Raw genomic sequence first — 19,193 nt, 5'->3', positions numbered from 1 at the left:
CTGTAAGCTCCAATAGGGCATGGACTGATGTGAGTGAGTTCTCTGTACAGCGCTGCGGAATTAGTGGTGCTATATAAATAAATAAATAAATGATGGTGATGATATAGAGCAATTCTTAAAAGGTATAAGCAAAGTAGTACTTCAAACAGCACCAGGCTGATTGATGGGTACTAAATAATAGATATGCACTTTCGGATTTCCTAAAAAGCACCTATAATGCGTCTGAATGATAAATCCAAAATGTACGGTAGCTCTGACAATAAAACTGAATGCAGTTTCAGATGACATAATATATTACTTAATAATACTAAACTTGTGCATATGTAATTATCAGAGTCAGTGCAACTATAGGGATCTGAGAAACAATTGTAGCAGAAATCAGTGTAGCAACCATACACAAAGTTCTGTAAATAGCTGATCTTAATATTGTTTAGTGAAACATTAGATCACCTTCATCCTGTGCCGTAACTACGTTGTGCTTTAGATTAATTGCTAACAATTGTAGAGGTTTTTTTTATACTGTAATTATAATAATTATTTATATAGTACTTTCTCCCGATAGGACTCGGAGCACTTTTGGATGGATGTGTCCAAAGATATTTTGAGCAACTGGCAAAAAGCAACTTCCAAAGAAGCTGAAGATATAAAATAGGATTATATATAAACTATATTTAATGAACTAGCTGTAATTCTCACATGTTCTACCTATTATGTGTGTCACAACAAAAACAAAGGGGTTATGAGCCAAGGATCTAGGCACATGGTGCAATTATATTCAGATAACCTGTTTAAAGATCACTGTCTGATTTGACCAGGTATGTGCTTATCTGTACTGGACGAGATACAGTTGTTTGGGACTTCATGCAAGGGCAGCACGGTGGCTCAGTGGTTAGCACTTCTGCCTCACAGCACTGGGGTCATGAGTTTGATTCCCGACCATGGCCTTATCTGTGTGGAGTTTGTATGTTTTCCTTGTGTTTGCGTGAGTTTCCTCTGGGTGCTCCGGTTTCCTCCCAAACCTCCCAAAAACATACTGGTAGGTTAATTGGCTGCTATCAAATTGACCTTAGTCTATCTCTCTGTATATGGTAGGGAATGGGGCAGGGACTGATGTGTCTGAGCTCTTTGTACAGCGCTGCAAAATTAGTGGCGCTATATAAATAAATGATGATGATGACCACACACACAAACATTGTTCTTCTGAACACATTTTCCTCCATGAATGATAATGATCAGATTATTGTTTTGGGAAGCACCTTTTTCTATTTCAGAAGACAATTAACCTACCAGTATGTTTTTGAAACATGGGAGTAAACCGGAGCACCCGGAGGAAACCCATAAAAACAGGGGGGCGAACATACAAAGTCCACACAATTAGGGTCCTGGTTGTAATAAAACCCATAGCTCCAGCACCGTGAGACAGCAATGCTAACCACAGTGTCAATGTTTGTTCATACATTTCCCAATCATTTTTAACATGGATTTGGTAGGGAATAAATATATGAAATCTAATAGTAGTGTATTTTTTTTTCATGTAAGACAAACAGGAGCAATACTGTGATAAACCTTTAAAACTCCTTGGATCCAAACAGCTAAATTTATACCAGCTTTACTATAAAGAGTCGCTAATGCAAAATGCAAGGGAAAAAATGGTAGGTTCTACAAAGCATGAAAATGATGGAAATTAATGAAACTAATTATTGTACAGTAGTTTCTGAGGGAGAAAGGTTTTCATATCTGAGCTAATGGCACATTGGGTTCATTTGCATAATTGCATTATCATATTTAAGCCAGCCATTATTGCAGTGAAATGCAGTAATATATAATACTAAATTAGTTACACATGATAGAATATCCAGGATCATATACAAATATGTATATGAGCTCTTAAAATATAAGAAATTATATTTTGGGGGGTCAACATTTTGCAAGCAATATATCTATTATATACTAGATATACCTCAGGGCATACGAACAGTTTGATAAGTATTATAAATCACCAGTGTATATTATTTTTATAGCTACTGTATATTTCTGCAATGCTGCAAAATTAAAGCATACGGTTTGTTTTTTTCTAGTGTAGAGAATAATATTATTGGTCGCAGTGAAACTCAACCTAAAATATAGCTATTGTATAACATCCCCCACTTCCCATTTAGCACTATTGTGAGGTTTCCATCCTAGGGACCCCCACAGTTCAGGAGACCTTTGTCCCATTTGTGCTACAAAGGTTTTTGTCCTAATGTTGACAACCGGAGCAGTTTGAATCCAAACAGAGCTGTGCGACTTTCAAACAAGGTGCTACATGGACAGGGGTACTGCAGGGCCCCTGGTATGGAACCATTGTTCCATCGGTGAATTACATTTTTAGTCCAGTTTAAAAATCAAATCAAATGATACAATGTGCTTTAGAACGATAATCGTTCATCGTTGCAGTGTACACACTAATGCAATATAAGGTCGAACGGTCGTTTATCGTTTGATTAGCCCGATAATTCGGTGAAAACATTGTAGTGTGTACCCAGTCTAGGTCTCACTATAGAAATGTTAATATATGCTCCACATCATTTGTGACTGCTCATCTTGCACTGAATTCTGTCCATGTGTTAACCTCATTCATTTATTTTATCACCTTCCAACTACAACCCTATTATTAAAGTAATTTCATCGTTTTTCAATAAGCATTGTCTAAGCGATTTATGTGGTTCCAAAGCACAAGCAATTTATTTAGCAAAAAAGCAAAAGTTTATCAGTTCAATAAACAAGTACAATACAGTCGATACCAAATACATACATAGATACGCGCGCCCGCTGCGCTGCGCTGCGCTGGTACCAGCTACAGTCCTTCGGTCCAGAAGACTGTGGTCAGAGATGACTGTTTATCTGGTTCCAGGGAGCTGTATATAAACACTTCGCAATCGCATGGTAAAACAATATTAATCAATATACTTTCTTTCATCCAATTATACAACTTCGACACTATATAGTTGTACAATTTTTGCTAGGTGAACAACAAAGCCAGATGACCAACGTACCTGTTGTATTGTATCTACACCGTAACTCTGGAAAGAAAGTGACATGCGTTTAGTACAATTGAAAGTATAGCAATGTATTTTATGCCAAGGTAATATTCTGAATAATGGATGGTGAGGATGACAAGTGAGACACAGCATGTAGCTGGCAAGACAGCTAAATGCGCATTACTGAAAAGCAAATGATTTTTTCAAGTTTAACTCCAGGCAAATTGAAACTTAGACTGAAAATTCTATTTTAGGGTTTTTAGGAAAATGCTCTTTTTAGTGTGATGCACTGTACCGTTTAGCTGCAGCACTGGGAAACCTGGAATATCACAGTGCATTGGGGTGAAGAGAACTTGAATTAGCTCAGCCAATTAAGTCATGATTAATTCATGTTGCGTTTTCTCCTCCAGAGGTTTTAGAAACAAAGACTGTACATAGCTAGGTATATCTAGCTTGATAAAAGTAAAGTGTTTTAGGACCATTTAAAGAAAATAAAACAATACCTACGCACAAAGTCATTAAAGACAGGTTATCTTTTCTTTTACCTGTCTAATAGATACTGTCATTTTATCTTTATTTAACCACTTCATATCTGAATTGTTTTCCTACTTCAAGACCAATTTTCAGATGCTGGTGATATGTCTGTTCCACGGAAAATGACTTTTTTACTTCTTAATCCACTATTTTATTCAGATTTTTGTGACAGCTACGGTCGTTCTTTTGGTACGAAGTAGAATAAATATATGATATATAGGTAAAAAAAAGAATAAATGTCCTTTTCCATCATTTTCCACGCATTTAAGGAAATAAATCTCCTCTAAATATGTATCCCAAAATGTAATAGGCTACATCTCCTGAATATAGTGAAACCCAATATGTGTATTTTATACAAGGACTACATTTTGTATAAGGTCCAGTGTGTGCATTTTAGTTTGTTTTGTTTATTATATTTTTTTAGCCATCACACTTGTGCACAGGCGCGGGCTGGGAGAGGGATGGCCGGGGGGCACATAGGCGGCCGCATCCCCTGTCATGTGATACGGCCGCCTGTGCGCTGACACGGCCGCATCTGATATGTTTTTTGCATCCGGGAAGCGGCCGGCCGGCCTACCCCCCGGCCCTAATAGCCATCTGACCCAGCGGCCCGGGGGGCCGTTGCCCCCCTGCCCCCCGGGCCAGCCCGCCCCTGCTTGTGCACAAATCATTAGGGTGGGTCTTGGGACAGAGCTGAATGGACACATTTTTGGGGGATAACACAATTTGTGAAGTGTTGGGATGACTATCGTGCAGGATGCATGTGACATACTGTGGGGATATCGGGTTGATCTGGCCCAATTATACCTATTTCACGCTGGCTGGCCACCCAGGGGTGACTTACTATGCCAGGGAAGCCCACCCAGTACCTTCTAGGGTTCTTATAATCACTCAGGCAAATGCAGTTGGAAAGTATAACAATGCATTTATTGTAATAAAAACAATTATTAGAATTCTATAGACAAACATTAAATAAATGCCAAGTAGATTTACCCCATTATCTGTCCTTTACCCCACTAGCCTAAGGAGTTACAGTCACCTGGGTGTCCTGACTTCAGGAATCCAAGAAGAGCCATGGAGTCAAAGCAAAAAGAAAATACCCCCTTCCCTGGCCCTCACCATTTCCTCTCTACCCTGAAGTGTTCCCCCACTCCAGGGGCTGGGTCGCCTTAAGTAGTGCGATACTCTGAGAGTGCCTGTTTAAAGAGACTGTTACAGGCCTCTCCCTTCTCATCCCAAAACATCCCTTGGTCCCCTGTTGGGCTGATTCCAAATTGTCTATTGTCTGCAACCTCAGACAATGGGGACATACTCAGGTTAATTAAGGGGCAAGGCCAAGATGATTAAGTGACACTCCCAGTATTAACCTTTTACAAGCTTTTTCAGCCAGAACTAGCTTCCAGCTGATCAGGACTTCCTGTAGAGAAAAGAGGGGGGAAAATGAATGCAGCTTCAACACCCCTACCTGTATCCTGGTACTGGACCCTACCCGATCCTTACCCATAACCCACCTGGCTTCAAGAACAATGCATAGCAGCATCACTGCAATAACAGCAAAATACATTTTTACAATGGGTAATATAGAATGAAAGAGACTTCTATATAGGCATGGCTACAATATACCATTATTCCCAGTGAAAGAGAGGGTGTCCAGGGGGTTCAAACTTTTAGTTCAATATGACAGACTCCCTGCTTTCGCCACACATGACTAATAAGGCTTTATCCTGCAAGGCTTGCTGATTTGGATGTACTTGTTTTATTCATATTTGATGTTATTTATTTATTGTGCTGTGTTTTTTAGGAAGGGGGGGGGGGGTTAGGTGGGAGAACCTTTATAGTGAGAGGAGAGTATTGTGGATCTCTCTGTGCACTAACATTGTTAGCGCTAGTGAGCGACAATTAGATCTACACTAACACTAGATCCAATAGTGTTGATGTCATGGAAAATCCGATCAGGGTCTTCTAAAGAGCCACCCACTTCTGAAGGGTTCATAGTGACATCATAGTGACATCATCGGGTTTGCTAGTTGCTTTCCGGCACTAAGCACTTTTTGGAATCTGCGCTAACGTGTTCCGGTCGATCAAGACAGTAGAAATAGAATTATTCACTTCCTGACTACTTAATGGACCCCTAGCAGTGATGTAAATGGCATTAGCTAACTGCTCCGACATATATAGGATTCAGGCAGAAAAGAAACATAAAGGGCTTTTTATCGCTTTTCCTTTTCTCCATTATGTTTTCTTTCTTTGCTATGCATGTGGCAGATCGTGATTAGAAAGATGTGGCTTTTGTGATGTTTCCCTAAGAATGTTTTTTTTCCTATTGAACAGTAAAACCGTCTGTGCAATACTAATATCAAACAATACAATCTCTCTCTTTCACAGCCTGATGCAAAAGGAGAAAGAAATTGACGTATTTATATGAATATAATTCTTGTGTGAATCAGTCTCACACGTCTCTTACATGAGATTATATTGAATTTCTCATGATAATATTGAGTTCCAAGATATTTATAGCTAAAGGGCTACTTCTAAAGAGGGGCAAGAAGTGCATTGGGAAAACATTTGTGTGCACCAAATATTTCGGGACCCAATCATCCATTTCAACCTCATTTATCCAAGAGACCAATAATTATTATACTTTAAAATGAATCTGTAAAGTACATCATTAATGTTCCACTTTTAGAATGTAGAAATAATTTGGAGGAATTTATAGCATACACTTTCAAAATTAGTTATTTGCGTAATATCCTTCTATGCGGTTTTTGGAAGGTCAGGAGGGGTACGAGTTAACGCAATGTTACCACAAGGCCAAGGAAATAGTCCAGAATAGTTAAATATTATTAACTACATCAAGGAGTAAATGTATCAAGCTGAGAGTTTTCCGGCGGGTTTGAAAAGTGGAGATGTTGCCTATAGCAACCAATCAGATTCTAGCTGTCATTTTGTACAATGTACTAAATAAATGATAGCTAGAATCTGATTGGTTGTTCAAACCCCCTGGAAAACTCTCAGCTTGATATATTTACCCCCAAGACACCACATTGCTAGATTTCCAACCAATCAAGTTACAGAGTCAACATTTGCTTTTAAAATGAGATTTCAATGCAGTGATAAAACAGTGTAGAAAATAAAATATACCTATTGCCTAAACAAAAAAAAGATTATTTTGACATATACCGATTGCCCTTAGACATTCTCAGATATTGGGCTAGTTATAAATATAGGGCATGAGTCATTGTGGCATGCAAAGCAAAAAAAAGGAGTAACTTTGCACCTGGGCAAAACCATGTAGCATTGGAGTGAGAGATAAATTTAATTAAAATGTGGGGACAGATTTATAGTTGGGATAGGGCATGTCCTAGCTCAACTTTAAATGTCAGTTTAAAAATAAAGTTATCAAGTATTTGTGTGTTACGTGAAAATGCAGCCAGCATTTAACTTGTATGCAAAATAATAAAATAATTTGCACCCCTTGCATTGTAACACGGTTTGTCCAGGAGAAAATTTACTCATTTTTTTTGCCTTACTTTCCTTAATGACTCAGGCCCATAATGTCTTAACAACATATTTTGTGCTACAAGACATCTACTCTTGCAATAAAATCTATTTTGTTACACAAAATATATTTTGTACTTGGTGGCAGCGTTGGTTCTGTGGCTCAATATACTGTAGGTTTTTAGATGAATGCTTACCATTGTGAGAAGGTGACTGGTAGATTCCATGAAGGGAGGTATTTTTAGCCCAGGATATTGTCACATGTGTTATAAGAACGGGTTAATTATGTTAGAGATCACCTAAGAGCTGATCTCTTATAAGAAGGGTGTGTCTGCAGAAAGTTGTGAAACTAACCTGTGATTGATTCTGTTAGTGATCAGTGTTGGAAGGATTCACTGGATAGTTAGGATTTGTTTTTTTGCTAGAGCTCAGACGAGCAGGATTTATTTTCTGTTATTGCTTGAATGCACACAGACCAGAAAGCCCTGTGAACTTTACTTTGATGCCAATAAACGCCTGCTGAGCCTGCCTGAATACCCCACATCATGTTAAATGTTAAAACACATTTTGCTTAATAGGGGATTGGGGATTGTTTTTTTCTCATTCAGGTTTATTAGACGACTACCAATAACCAAAATCAGGGACAAAGATTCTCAATGTCACGAGCCGCGTTCTCTCCTGCAACCGCCGCGGCTCGCTCTCTGTTCGCATCTCAGGTCCCGGCCGTCGTCATGATCACCGGAACGTTACTTCCGCCCTGGCTGTCACCAGGGCAACAGCTGGGACGCTTCTGATATCACCGCCGTGACCCAGCTAGTTTGACAGCTGGGCACGCGTGTGCACACTGTAATTAATCAAATATCATCCTTCTGAGCCTTAAGGGCAAATTCAATTAGGTTTCCGGTCCGCGGGATCGCGCTGAAACGGGCTGCGAAGTTAATCCACGGTACCGCAATAACGTGGATTTTCGTTCGCACCCCATAGGTGCCGGCAATACTGCGCAGGTTCCGCGGTAACGCACGTTACCGCGGACCGGAATCCTAATTGAATATGCCCCTTTTTGCCACCCACTTGGCCTTCCTGCCGGTTATAGCGTTCAGTTCTTGTTAACTTGCTTGCTCCTGTCAGTTTGCTGAAACTTTCTATTGATTCACTGTGTATGACCCTCTGCTGGTTTCCTGGACTTGATTGTTTGCTTGTTGCCTTGACCTCTGCTTAGTTACTTGGGCTGCCTTTGTTTGTTGCTAGCCCTGACCACTTGCCTGTACTTGACCACGCTTCGCTTGCCATCACCTGCGATCCCATGCTACGGTTTATTCATAAGCTTGTACTACGCTGAGTGTAAAACCTGGGGGCATCTGAGTACCTGTGAGCGAAACAAGCTCTGCGGGAAAAACGGCTGCTATCGGTGAAGACCTCTACACCCTGTTCTGCAAGCTCATGATAGTAACTGTTAGCCGTAAGACTCAAAAACTAATTTACATGTTTACTTGTTTCCACCATGTATATACATACATTACAAATTAACACTTTAACACAAATAAAACATATATTGATATTGTAGTCAGATAGTTCAAGCATATCAAATAAGTTGCTATAAATCTGATTAAGGGTTAAGGTCGCCCTAGGTTAATACGTTCGTCGTGCGCCCTCTCCAGGATAATATTTGGCAGGTGAAAACCATCTCATCCTTAATTTAAAATCCGGCTTCCTTTACCACCCTGCCATCAATGTTTATGTTCCTGTATTTTCAAAATTAAGCTCCACTTGGTTTTTCAAAAGGGGTACGGCAATCTTTGTCACATTTTGTTTTCATTAAAATCAGAGCTGTATAACAGAAGGGAGGCTTGAACGAAGAGAAGAGAGAGGGGGCTTTAATGTCTTCACCTGGCGCCATCCTTGTCTCTCCTACTCGCTTATCCTCAAGCGCTCGCCCATGGATGACTCATTGTCTTCAGCCTTTGCCATGGAAATACGTCAAGATTAAACCTTACTACATTTCTTTCATGTTTTCTTTTGACTTCGGAAAACTATTATTTTCAATTTTTTTACTCTCCGTCACAATTTTGCACCCCAAAAAACTTTGCACCCTCCACAAGCCTTGCGCCATAGACTGCAGCCTAGGCAGCCTATTGGATAATCAGGCCCTGAATAAATCAATACAAAAACAATAAAAACAAATAAAAAATTAAGGTCAACATGCTAGAGACTCATGCCTCACCAAAATACTATTTTTATGGTTATAATAAATTGCCATTTATATCCAAATGAGACACTTAAGCAAAAAAACAAAAATGCTTTATGTCCTTCTTCCATATACACTGTTGAATGACTGCAGCGTGTATTTGGTGGAACCAAGCAAAAGTCACTTAACTTTAGTTTTTGTCAATAAATATGGATCCCATCACACTATGCACCCCATGACATTTGCACTATAACAATGTCAGTTTCCAATTATTGCTCACTTATTACAGTCAATAATATGTTTGTCTTGCATCCCAAGCCATTATTATTGATCTCGTGGCTTTTAGAATTTTGCTGTTCTCATGAAAACCGTATTCCTGTGATAATGTGAGAGCCGAGGGCCGCTGTGCATTTTTCCGTGTTCCTGCTAAGCAGGTAAACCTGCCTGTCACATCTCTTATAAATAGAGTAGTCGATCAAGTGCAGTTGTGACACTGTATAATATGAGGTTGTTCCAGACATCTGACAGCAAGAGACGTGTCTTTTTCCTGATTGCAAGTGTTGGAGACCTAACATTACCTTCTACGTCCACATTCTATACAACAATAATCAAGCAATGTCTTTGTTGGGTCTTGTGAGCAATCCAGCATGAAAAAAAAAAAAGAGTTGAATTTCATCTTTTTGACTTGTCTTGTTCCTGCGCCTGGCGTGACAGATTTATTTTATCTTCAAAGTCAGCGAGCGGAAAATGATACTATGGTCTAAACCACCTGGTATATATTTTGTAGCAGCAAGTGACTTGCTTAGATCTAGCTTGTGAACAATACATGGTTTATTTATGACAAAGATCTATTGCACTCTACATGTATGTTTTCTCTCCTTCCCTGTATTTATGGAAGTACTTTGATACATAGGAGGCTCGTGGGTTTCCTCCAGGTGCTCCGGTTTCCTCCCACAATCCAAAAACATACTAGTAGCTTAATGAATTAAGTATTCAGCCAGGGCCGGATTAAGGGAAGAGAGGCCCCCGGGCTAAGGGTACTGTGAGGGCCCTTCCCATGAGCCCCCCGTGAACTTACCTCCTTCCATTGTTCCACTCCCTGTAGTGCTTCGGCGGCGCGCTGTAATCTCACTCTCACGAGATCTCCTCAGAAAGGAGATTACTGTGCGCCGTGTAAGTTAGTATTTACACAGTGACAGCAGGCAGCTAACAGCATAACATTTGCTGTTAGCTGCCTGCCATTCTCCTTGAACAGGTGACAGTCGGAGCCGGGGGCAGGGACGACCCCGATCCGATGAATTCCGGCGGGAATGGAGGCAGAGAAATGGGTAGACATTACATTACTTTACTTTTTGCAAAAAGATATACAGTTTCAGAAAAGTATAACATTCCAATAAAATGATAAGAGTTAGTGGACTCTACCTTGTCACCCGGTTAAGGTCAAGGTACTATCACAAATAATGAACGTATAGTGTAAAGGCAGACAGCGTGCGTTTAGACTATGGAAGGAAATTATGGGGTCTGCATGGGTGACATCTGCAATCCCTAAGTGATTATGATACTCAGAAGATTTGTTACAGTTAAATGGCGAAGGGTGCACATTGTTAACATTACATTCATTTCATTATATTCTGCAAGTCTGAACGGTAGACTTTCTAAATCAAACATATGTCAACCTACTTTAAGACCAAAAGAAAGATTATAGACTGCAACAGTGCCAATACAAACTAAAAATTGTTGAGTATAAATGGATATTAAATGAATAAAAAGTGTATAACATTGAGAGTTTTTGCGATATTGTTATTTTTATCACGATTGTTATCAATGTTATTATTATTTACATTATTAACATTTACGCTATCAGGTGCAAGCAAAAATGAGCAAAGATTATTAACAGAAACATCCCGCGTAGACGCATTGTGCGCGGTTCTTAAGGGACCACGTGGTTAAATATATCCCCGTTTATATTATAGCAAATTTAAAGGCTAACCTCGTTTCTGTGTCTCAGTAAGAGGATGTCAGAGATGGTACACATCTGTATTGGAACTCATAAGTCTATTAAACAAACATTTTAACACAATTATACTGTATTCCTTTCAATCCAGGAAACATAATTATCCAATATTGCCATTTATCCTCAAAAATGATAATTCATCCATTCAACCAGGAGGTGGTCCTGTAATGACAGTACCTATATGGTAAGGACTAATTTAGGCAGTGCTCAGGGCACTAGGCTCGACGTCAGAGCGTAGGGGGAGCTTAAACCACTGAATTAGTGAAATAATGGGGTCCCAAAGGGTGGGGGCGCTTTGGTATAGTCTTAGAGGGCTCCCAAAAAAACTGACCCTGGCAGTGCTCCAGTCAAACTCCCTTCTCTAGATCAGTATCCAAGAGCTTTAAACTAGCACTATCCAATCACAAAAGGTTAAGGGGGACGGTCTAGGACACTGGGAGATAATATAAACTTAAACCTAAAGGTTTTCTTCCTCTTGTCACTAGAAATTGTCCTGCCTATCCAGTGCCTGTTATGGTTTGTAGTCCTTGGGGTATAATTACTAAACCGCAGGTTTAAAAAATGTGGAGATGTTGCCTATAGCAACCAATCAGATTCTAGCTGTCATTTATTTAGTACATTCTACAAAATGACAGCTAGAATCTGATTGGTTGCTATAGGCAACATCTCCACTTTTTCAAACCCTCAGTTTTGTAAATATACCCTCTTGAGTTGCATGTTTATTATCTTTCTCTTTCAGAAGGGTCTTGGTTTGGCGGGGAAGCACACCCATCAGCAGCTATAGATGAGACATTTGTGTGGTAGTGTAGCACTCTCCCTAAAACAAGAGGTTAGTAACAATTCCCCTCTGGGGGGCTTATGGGGCACTGTCTGTGCAGGCGGGCCGCAGCTACTGAGCCAAAGAAGGGAGAGTGGGGAGTCACGGCCCGGCCTAGAAGTGTCATGGGCGATTGGTCGCTCCATTTTGGTGTTTGCTGTCGACTGGGAGCTGATTGGCCTTTGCTTTTCTTCATTGCCATTAAAATTGATATCATTCAATAAATTAGTGACCTTTCTCCGCCATGCATGCCTCCTGTGTGGCTATTTATTTGTTAAGTTATTTGGTGTCAGGGTGCATAATGTAAAGGTAAGCACAGTGGTCTAGTGGTTAGCACTTCTGCCTCATAACACTGGAGTCATGAGTTTGATTCCCGACCATGGCCTTATCTGTGTGGAGTTTGTATGTTCTCCCTGTGCTTGCATGGGTTTCCTCCGGGTGCTCCGGTTTCCTCCCACACTCCAAAAACATACTAGTAGGTTAATTGGCTGCTGTCAAAATTGACCCTAGTTTCTCTCTCTCTGTCTGTGTCTGTGTGTATGTTAGGACATTTAGACTGTAAGCTCCAATGGGGCAGGGACTGATGTGAATGAGTTCTCTGTACAGCGCTGCGGAATTAGTGGCGCTATATAAATAACTGATGATGATGATGAAGGTATTTTTGGATCAACCGCTAGGCGGCTTTACTTGAGGCTTCCATAAAATATATTGATCACGTTTCTCTACAAGTTTCGCCCTCTTCTCTCTTTTCTAAAACTTTAAAAGGAACACAACAGAGTCCTTATCACACTAAAAGCGGCTTGATACAGCCTTTTGCATTTTTCTTCATAGACCTTTCATATAGTATGTTGTGAAAATATACATTATATCACCTTAAATGCCTGATAAAACATCATCATTCAAAGAGCCACAATCTAGACCCAAACAGTAACAGTCATGCCCCTCACTATGCCCCTCACTATGCCCCTCACTATCACATTAACTTCGCTGCAAATGCAGCTCTAGAAATATATTTATATTACAATATCTCCATTTAATCAAATAGAGAATGTAACAAAATGGACATTATGTACAGGGTTCCAGCTTAGAAAGAGATGATTATTTATCCAAAGAGCATTTAATTAAACTTCGTCTCCGGCAGTGTCAGCAAAATCACTAGCTATTTTCTTCCTGCAGGACACAGAATAAAGAGAGAGTCAATTAAAGAGCTCTCAGATGAACAGTGTGATGTATTGTTCCTATACACACAGTACCTTGGAAGGGCATCCACTCACTAAAGAAACAAAATAGAAAGTAGGCATTAGGGAGAAGTGACAGCATTGACGAATGTTGTACTTCCAGTCAACCAGGTAGTAGCCAACTGCTCTTCTCTGTTTACAATTACACCCGTTCGTCCTCAGCTAGTTCCCCACCTCCTGGTAGTTTGGCACTTTACTACCTGTGAATTAAACAGAAGATTGCAGGTATATGATTAGCATGAGGTCGAATAAAATATTGAAAGAAACAAACATGATAAAAAAAAGGTAATTAAGAAACCAAAAAATTGTATAATTTCGACTCTTTTAAAGTTGGGCGTATGCTAATTTTCGTGCCATACACATGCCCATATTTGTGCTGTTCATGCATTTTGGTATAGTATTTATACTGTTATCAGTTGTTCATTTATTTTGCAATACAATATATTTGTATGCATTGATAGGCAATCCGAGGGGGGGTTTTCTAGTGCCTGGCCAACCCCCTCTCCCAGCCTGGGGTACTGTATGCTCGAGGTGGCTGGACTCTGCCCCGGGACCAGCAGATTGTGTGCCGATCGTTTCTGTCTGCACTGTTCACAGACATCTCTCCCCAACAAGTGTTGAAAGCAGCAAGAACAGGTAGGAGAGAGCAGGACAGTCTGTCAACTGTTTTGACACACTCAATCAGGACTTTGTCCTGATTATAGGGACAGTTGGGAGGTATGTCCCTCTTCACACGGCTCTGCTCGAAAAGGGAGAGCTGTGTGCACCTAACAGTAGTGCACGCAGCATTGCCCATGTATATTATGGGGATAGGAAGAGTTGGAGAGCAGCCAAGCACTGTCTAAGATTATAGCCACGCCCTGAAGCATTCTGGCCACGCCCACTGGTGGTGTGGCGTGGAAACCCCTCTCTACAAATCGGTTGGGCGTATACTTTAATCTGTTCTGTCTGTCTCCATAAAGCAAATATCATTTAGGCAGAGCATATTAACCCCCAGATTCAAGTCGAAATGCATCTTGAGGTCAGCTTGATTTGAATACGGTCAGAACTATACTCAAACTTTAGCCCTTCTGCTCCACGGGAGGTTTCTGTCCTCCCGAAGCTTTATGCCTCAAGTCCTGTGTGCTGCATATTTTGAAGTTAATAAAAGGTCCTTAGAGAGTCTGTCGTTAGAGAACACAATACTACTAGAGACTTGGGGATAAGACCTAACTGATGTGCAAGCCACATGTAGCAACATAACTTAACCCCGTGGACTTCCTATCAATAAAATACATAGAAAAAACATTAATGTATAATGTAAGATTATATTTTGAACAACTATTACAGGATACCCCTTCAAATATAAGAAATATAGTGCTGGGAAATGTTGGCACTGTATTGCCATTTGGAGGAGTTTGGGGTACCTCTTGGTAAGATAGCTCTCAATTTAAAAACACATGTATGTATGCCCCAAAAATAGGGACTCTCACTGTTTAGAGTTAGGACTAGAGATGCTCAGGCTCGGTTTCCCGAGAACCGAATATATACCCAAACTTAGCAGATCCAACATAACGGTGGGTGGGAGGCAGGGCGGGCCCAAGGACAATTCCATCTTGCACCATTTTTCTGTTCTGCCACTGCTGTGTGCCAATGTGTCCTAGATGTGCTAGGAACTGCCGTGTGTTTGTGTCATTGCTCTGTCGCTTACCATCCAGCCAGGTCGCTGCAGTCTTTCTCCGAAAGTGTATGAAAATAATATTGTGACCTGTGAGGTGGTCAAAATTGACTGCAAATGACTTGACATTAGTGTTAGTGAGGTTAATAATAATGTAGGATCAAAAAAGAGCAATATCATGTGATTTTAGCATATTTTAGGATTTTTTCTAAAAATATCCAAAACCAAAAAACATGAGGGCGGTTTTGCCAAAATCAAAACCAAAACACGAAGCTAATCCAGATCCAAAACCAAAACCAGTTCACGGCGGTCAGTGAGCATCTCTAATTAGGACCACCCTATTAGCAGAAGCGCCGTGAAGTGGCAGGTGGCTTATCATACATTTGCAAATATGTGCAACTGAGGTTTCTGCATTTTTATGTACAAATAGAAATAGCAGCTCCTTTGCTGGTTATAGCTAAGTGCTGGGGGAATCTTCTTTGTATTTGTTCCTATTTGGATAACCCCACCCTTTCAAGGGCGTGCTATGACCCTATAAATTGATTGAGCAACTCCACTTCTGCATTATTTATATAAATATACGCCACAAGAACATTTTATTGGATGAGAGTTTGTATGTTCTCCCCGTGTTTGCGTGGGTTTCCTCCGGGTGCTCCGGTTTCCTCTCACACTCCAAAAACATACTGGTAGGTTAATTGGCTGCTAACAAATTGACCCTAATCTGTGTGTCTGTCTGTGTGTGTACGTGTTAGGGAATTTAGACTGTAAGCCCCAATGGGGCAGGGACTGATGTGAGTGAGTTCTCTGTACAGCGCTGCGGAATCACTGGCGCTATATAAATAAATGGTGATGATGATGAGAGTCCCGTTAATCTCTGAACACCGTTTGACTTCACAATTCCCCTAGCTATGTTTTTCAACAATTTTGACAGAGAAATTCAACCAGATATATTTAGTTTGTTTATTGAAATTCTCTGAAATGAGTTCCGCTTATTATTTATTCTTGTGCTTTTCATCCAAGCACATATTCTTTTCAATGCACTAAAACTTTCCCGTAGCGCACGTGTTGTCATTTTTTATTCAAGCGCTCCATTCTTTGTAAACAATGCAAGCTTTGGTCACTGATACAATAGCTCTAGGAGAAAATTGCTCTTCAAAGTAGTGAAGGTTCTTTGCTAACAGAGGGAAGCAGAGTCTTTGAAACTGAAGAATAAACATGTCTGTTTCATGTCCTTGTGTCACTGTGGCTAAATAGTTTAACAATGCGATTATAACTCAATAGCTTCACAAACAGACTACATTAATGTTCCACCGTGCGGGGACTTTGGGCTGAAAGATAAGAGAACAGCAGATATGGACTGCACTAAGTGAAAAGAAGCATAATGTCAATTAATAGAACAAATAAACATATAGCTTTTATTTTATTTTTGTCCATGTTTTTTCTGCTATTTAAGTGAGTTGTTGTAATGGAGGGGGCCATCCATTACATAAATAGCTGTTCAGAAAAACATGTTAAGTGGAGTTTGTATAGAAAAACAAAATACAATAAAACATATTAAAAAAACAACAACAAGCACTCATCAAGGCCATTAGCTAGAAGTACGTGACTTTATAGAAGCTATTCAAACTCATATTTTCCTTTGTTATTTTAGACTAAGTATTGTGAAAATATGGTTTGGAGTTTTATGTCAGTGACGGATCTATTGGTCAACATGGACATAAGAGTCTTAAACGCTAGGGGCTGATACCCCACCAGAGCATCAAACAAAAATCCCTTTTTGGCCCGAACTATTTCTTTTAAGCTCAAACCAGAAAACCTGAAATCACGACACGGACACGTGTTTAACTTTTTGGCGTCCTAAGGCCACAGTTTTAATTACTATAATAAACCAGTGGTTCCCAAACTGTGTGCCTAGGCTCCCTGGGGTGCCTTGGATATCTCACAGGGGTGCCTCGGCCAGGGCCAGTGGTAAGCAAGGCAGAGGACTACTTGGTAATTATTTTGGGTATGGGGTGCCTTGAAAAAATTATGGAGACGCTAAGGGTGCCTTGAACTGATAAAGTTTGGGATCCACTGCTATAAACAAAAATGGCGTCAATGAAAGCAGATGCAGTAACAGCTACCAGTCAATACCAAACGAGAAATTGGGGTGGCCAGCCGGCCCAGAACCCCCGGCGCTACTTTAAAGGTATCAGAAAGACTCCGCCCCCCTCTGGCCTCGCTTCCACAATCGATTCCCCGGGTACCTACACGAGTGACCTTGTAGGGACAGGAGCGAAAGGGGAAGACTACTGTGGCCAACATAACACTTGCGCCCATGTATTAGACCGCTGGCTGCACTGTCTTCCCACCAACTGTGCCTCGTCTATATTAGGAGAGAAAAACACGTTAATAAAAAACCCGTGATTTCAGTGAATTAATTTGCAGTGCACTTAGGGAGGAAAAAAGAGTAAGGGATCTTTTCCTGAACCTATGCTTATAATGACTTCCTAACCCCACCCCACGGATTCCATTGGCTACTTCAGAGCTCCTGTGAAAAGGTTAACCCCTAATGGTAAGTGCTGTGGTGGGAATGCAGACCCAGCTTTTAACATCATTCATCTCCATTTGGGATTAGCGCTGAGACAACAAACCACACAACTGAATCCACGTGGTCGATAAAATATATAACATTTAATAAACTAAACACACAAATATATAACAGTATACTATCTCATATATTAGTGCACTGATAATACCATTGCCACTCATACAAATATCGTATTAAAACATAAAAAGTTTAATCGGTCTTAGACCTCAGTTTTGGGATAAAAAATTTATCCCAATAGGCAAGTAAATACCACCGAAGAAAAAATGGGATAAGTTGAATATAAGCCTAACACATAAGCTCAAATTGAAAGATTCCAAAATGTAAAATGAAAAAAATATATATATCGAGTGTCTTTGTAATATGCACAAGTCCCGGCAAACATGCAATTAGCGTATAAATCCCATATATAGATAATTAAGGTAGAGGTTTTAAAAGACGGTATTAATCCTCCTCATTACATCGGTAAAATTTCTTTATATAACGATGATAGATAGAATGTGACACATTAATATCACACTCTATGAGAAGTCCAATCTGATTAACAATAGTATCACCCTCTGTAGAAAGCCTATTGAGACCAATGCAATAGCACTGTGGCTAAGTGGTTAGCACTTCTGCCTTACAGCGCCGAGGTCATGAGTTCAATTCCCGACCATGGCCTTATCTGTGTGGAGTTTGTATGTTCCCCCTTGTGTTTGCGTGGGTTTCCTCTAGGGATGAGCGCACTCGGATTTATGAAATCCGAGCCCACCCGAACGTTGCGGATACGAGTCGGATCCGAGACAGATCCGGGTATTGGCGCCAAATTCAAAAGTGAAACTGAGGCTCTGACTCATAATCCCGTTGTCGGATCTCGCGATACTCGGATCCTATAAATTCCCCGCTAGTCGCCGCCATCTTCACTCGGGCATTGATCAGGGTAGAGGGAGGGTGTGTTAGGTGGTCCTCTGTGCTGTTTAGTTCTGTGCTGTGCTGTGCTGTGCTGTGTTCTGCAGTATCAGTCCAGTGGTGCTGTGTGCTGTGCTCTGTCCTTCTGAGGTCAGTGGTGCTGCTGGGTCCTGTGCTGTGTCCTGTTCAGTCCAGTGGTGCTGTGTCCTGTGCTCTGTGCTTCTAAGGGCATAGTTATTTCCCCAATATTCCCCTGTGTTTAAAAAAATAAAAAAAAGTTTTTTTAAAAAATACCAAAAACTACTTTAATATTTTTTAATTACCACAAAATTTGCACAACCAATCCTGCAGTATAAGCCCATTGGTACTGCAATATTACCAAGTTCACACATTCAGCAGTAAAAGTCCAGTGGTACTGCAATATTACAAAGTTTACACATTCTGCAGTATCAGTCCAGTGGTGCTGTGTCCTGTGCTCTGTCCTGCTGAGTTCCGTAGTGCTGCTGGGTCCTGTGCCGTGTCCTGTTCAGTCCAGTGGTGCTGTGTCCTGTGCTCTGTGCTTCTAAGGGCATAGTTATTTCCCCATTATTCCCAAGTTTTTAAAAAATAAAAAAAAAGTAAAAAAAAATAAAAATTTAAAAAAATAAAAAAAAATATAATAATTATAACCAAATTTGCAAAACCAATCCAGCATTATAAGTCCATTGGTACTGCAATATTACCAAGTTCACACATTCTGCAGTATCAGTCCA

The sequence above is a fragment of the Mixophyes fleayi genome, chromosome 12, assembly GCF_038048845.1.
Source record: "Mixophyes fleayi isolate aMixFle1 chromosome 12, aMixFle1.hap1, whole genome shotgun sequence".
Lineage (NCBI taxonomy): Eukaryota > Metazoa > Chordata > Amphibia > Anura > Limnodynastidae > Mixophyes > Mixophyes fleayi.
This window is presented reverse-complemented; position numbering follows the sequence as displayed.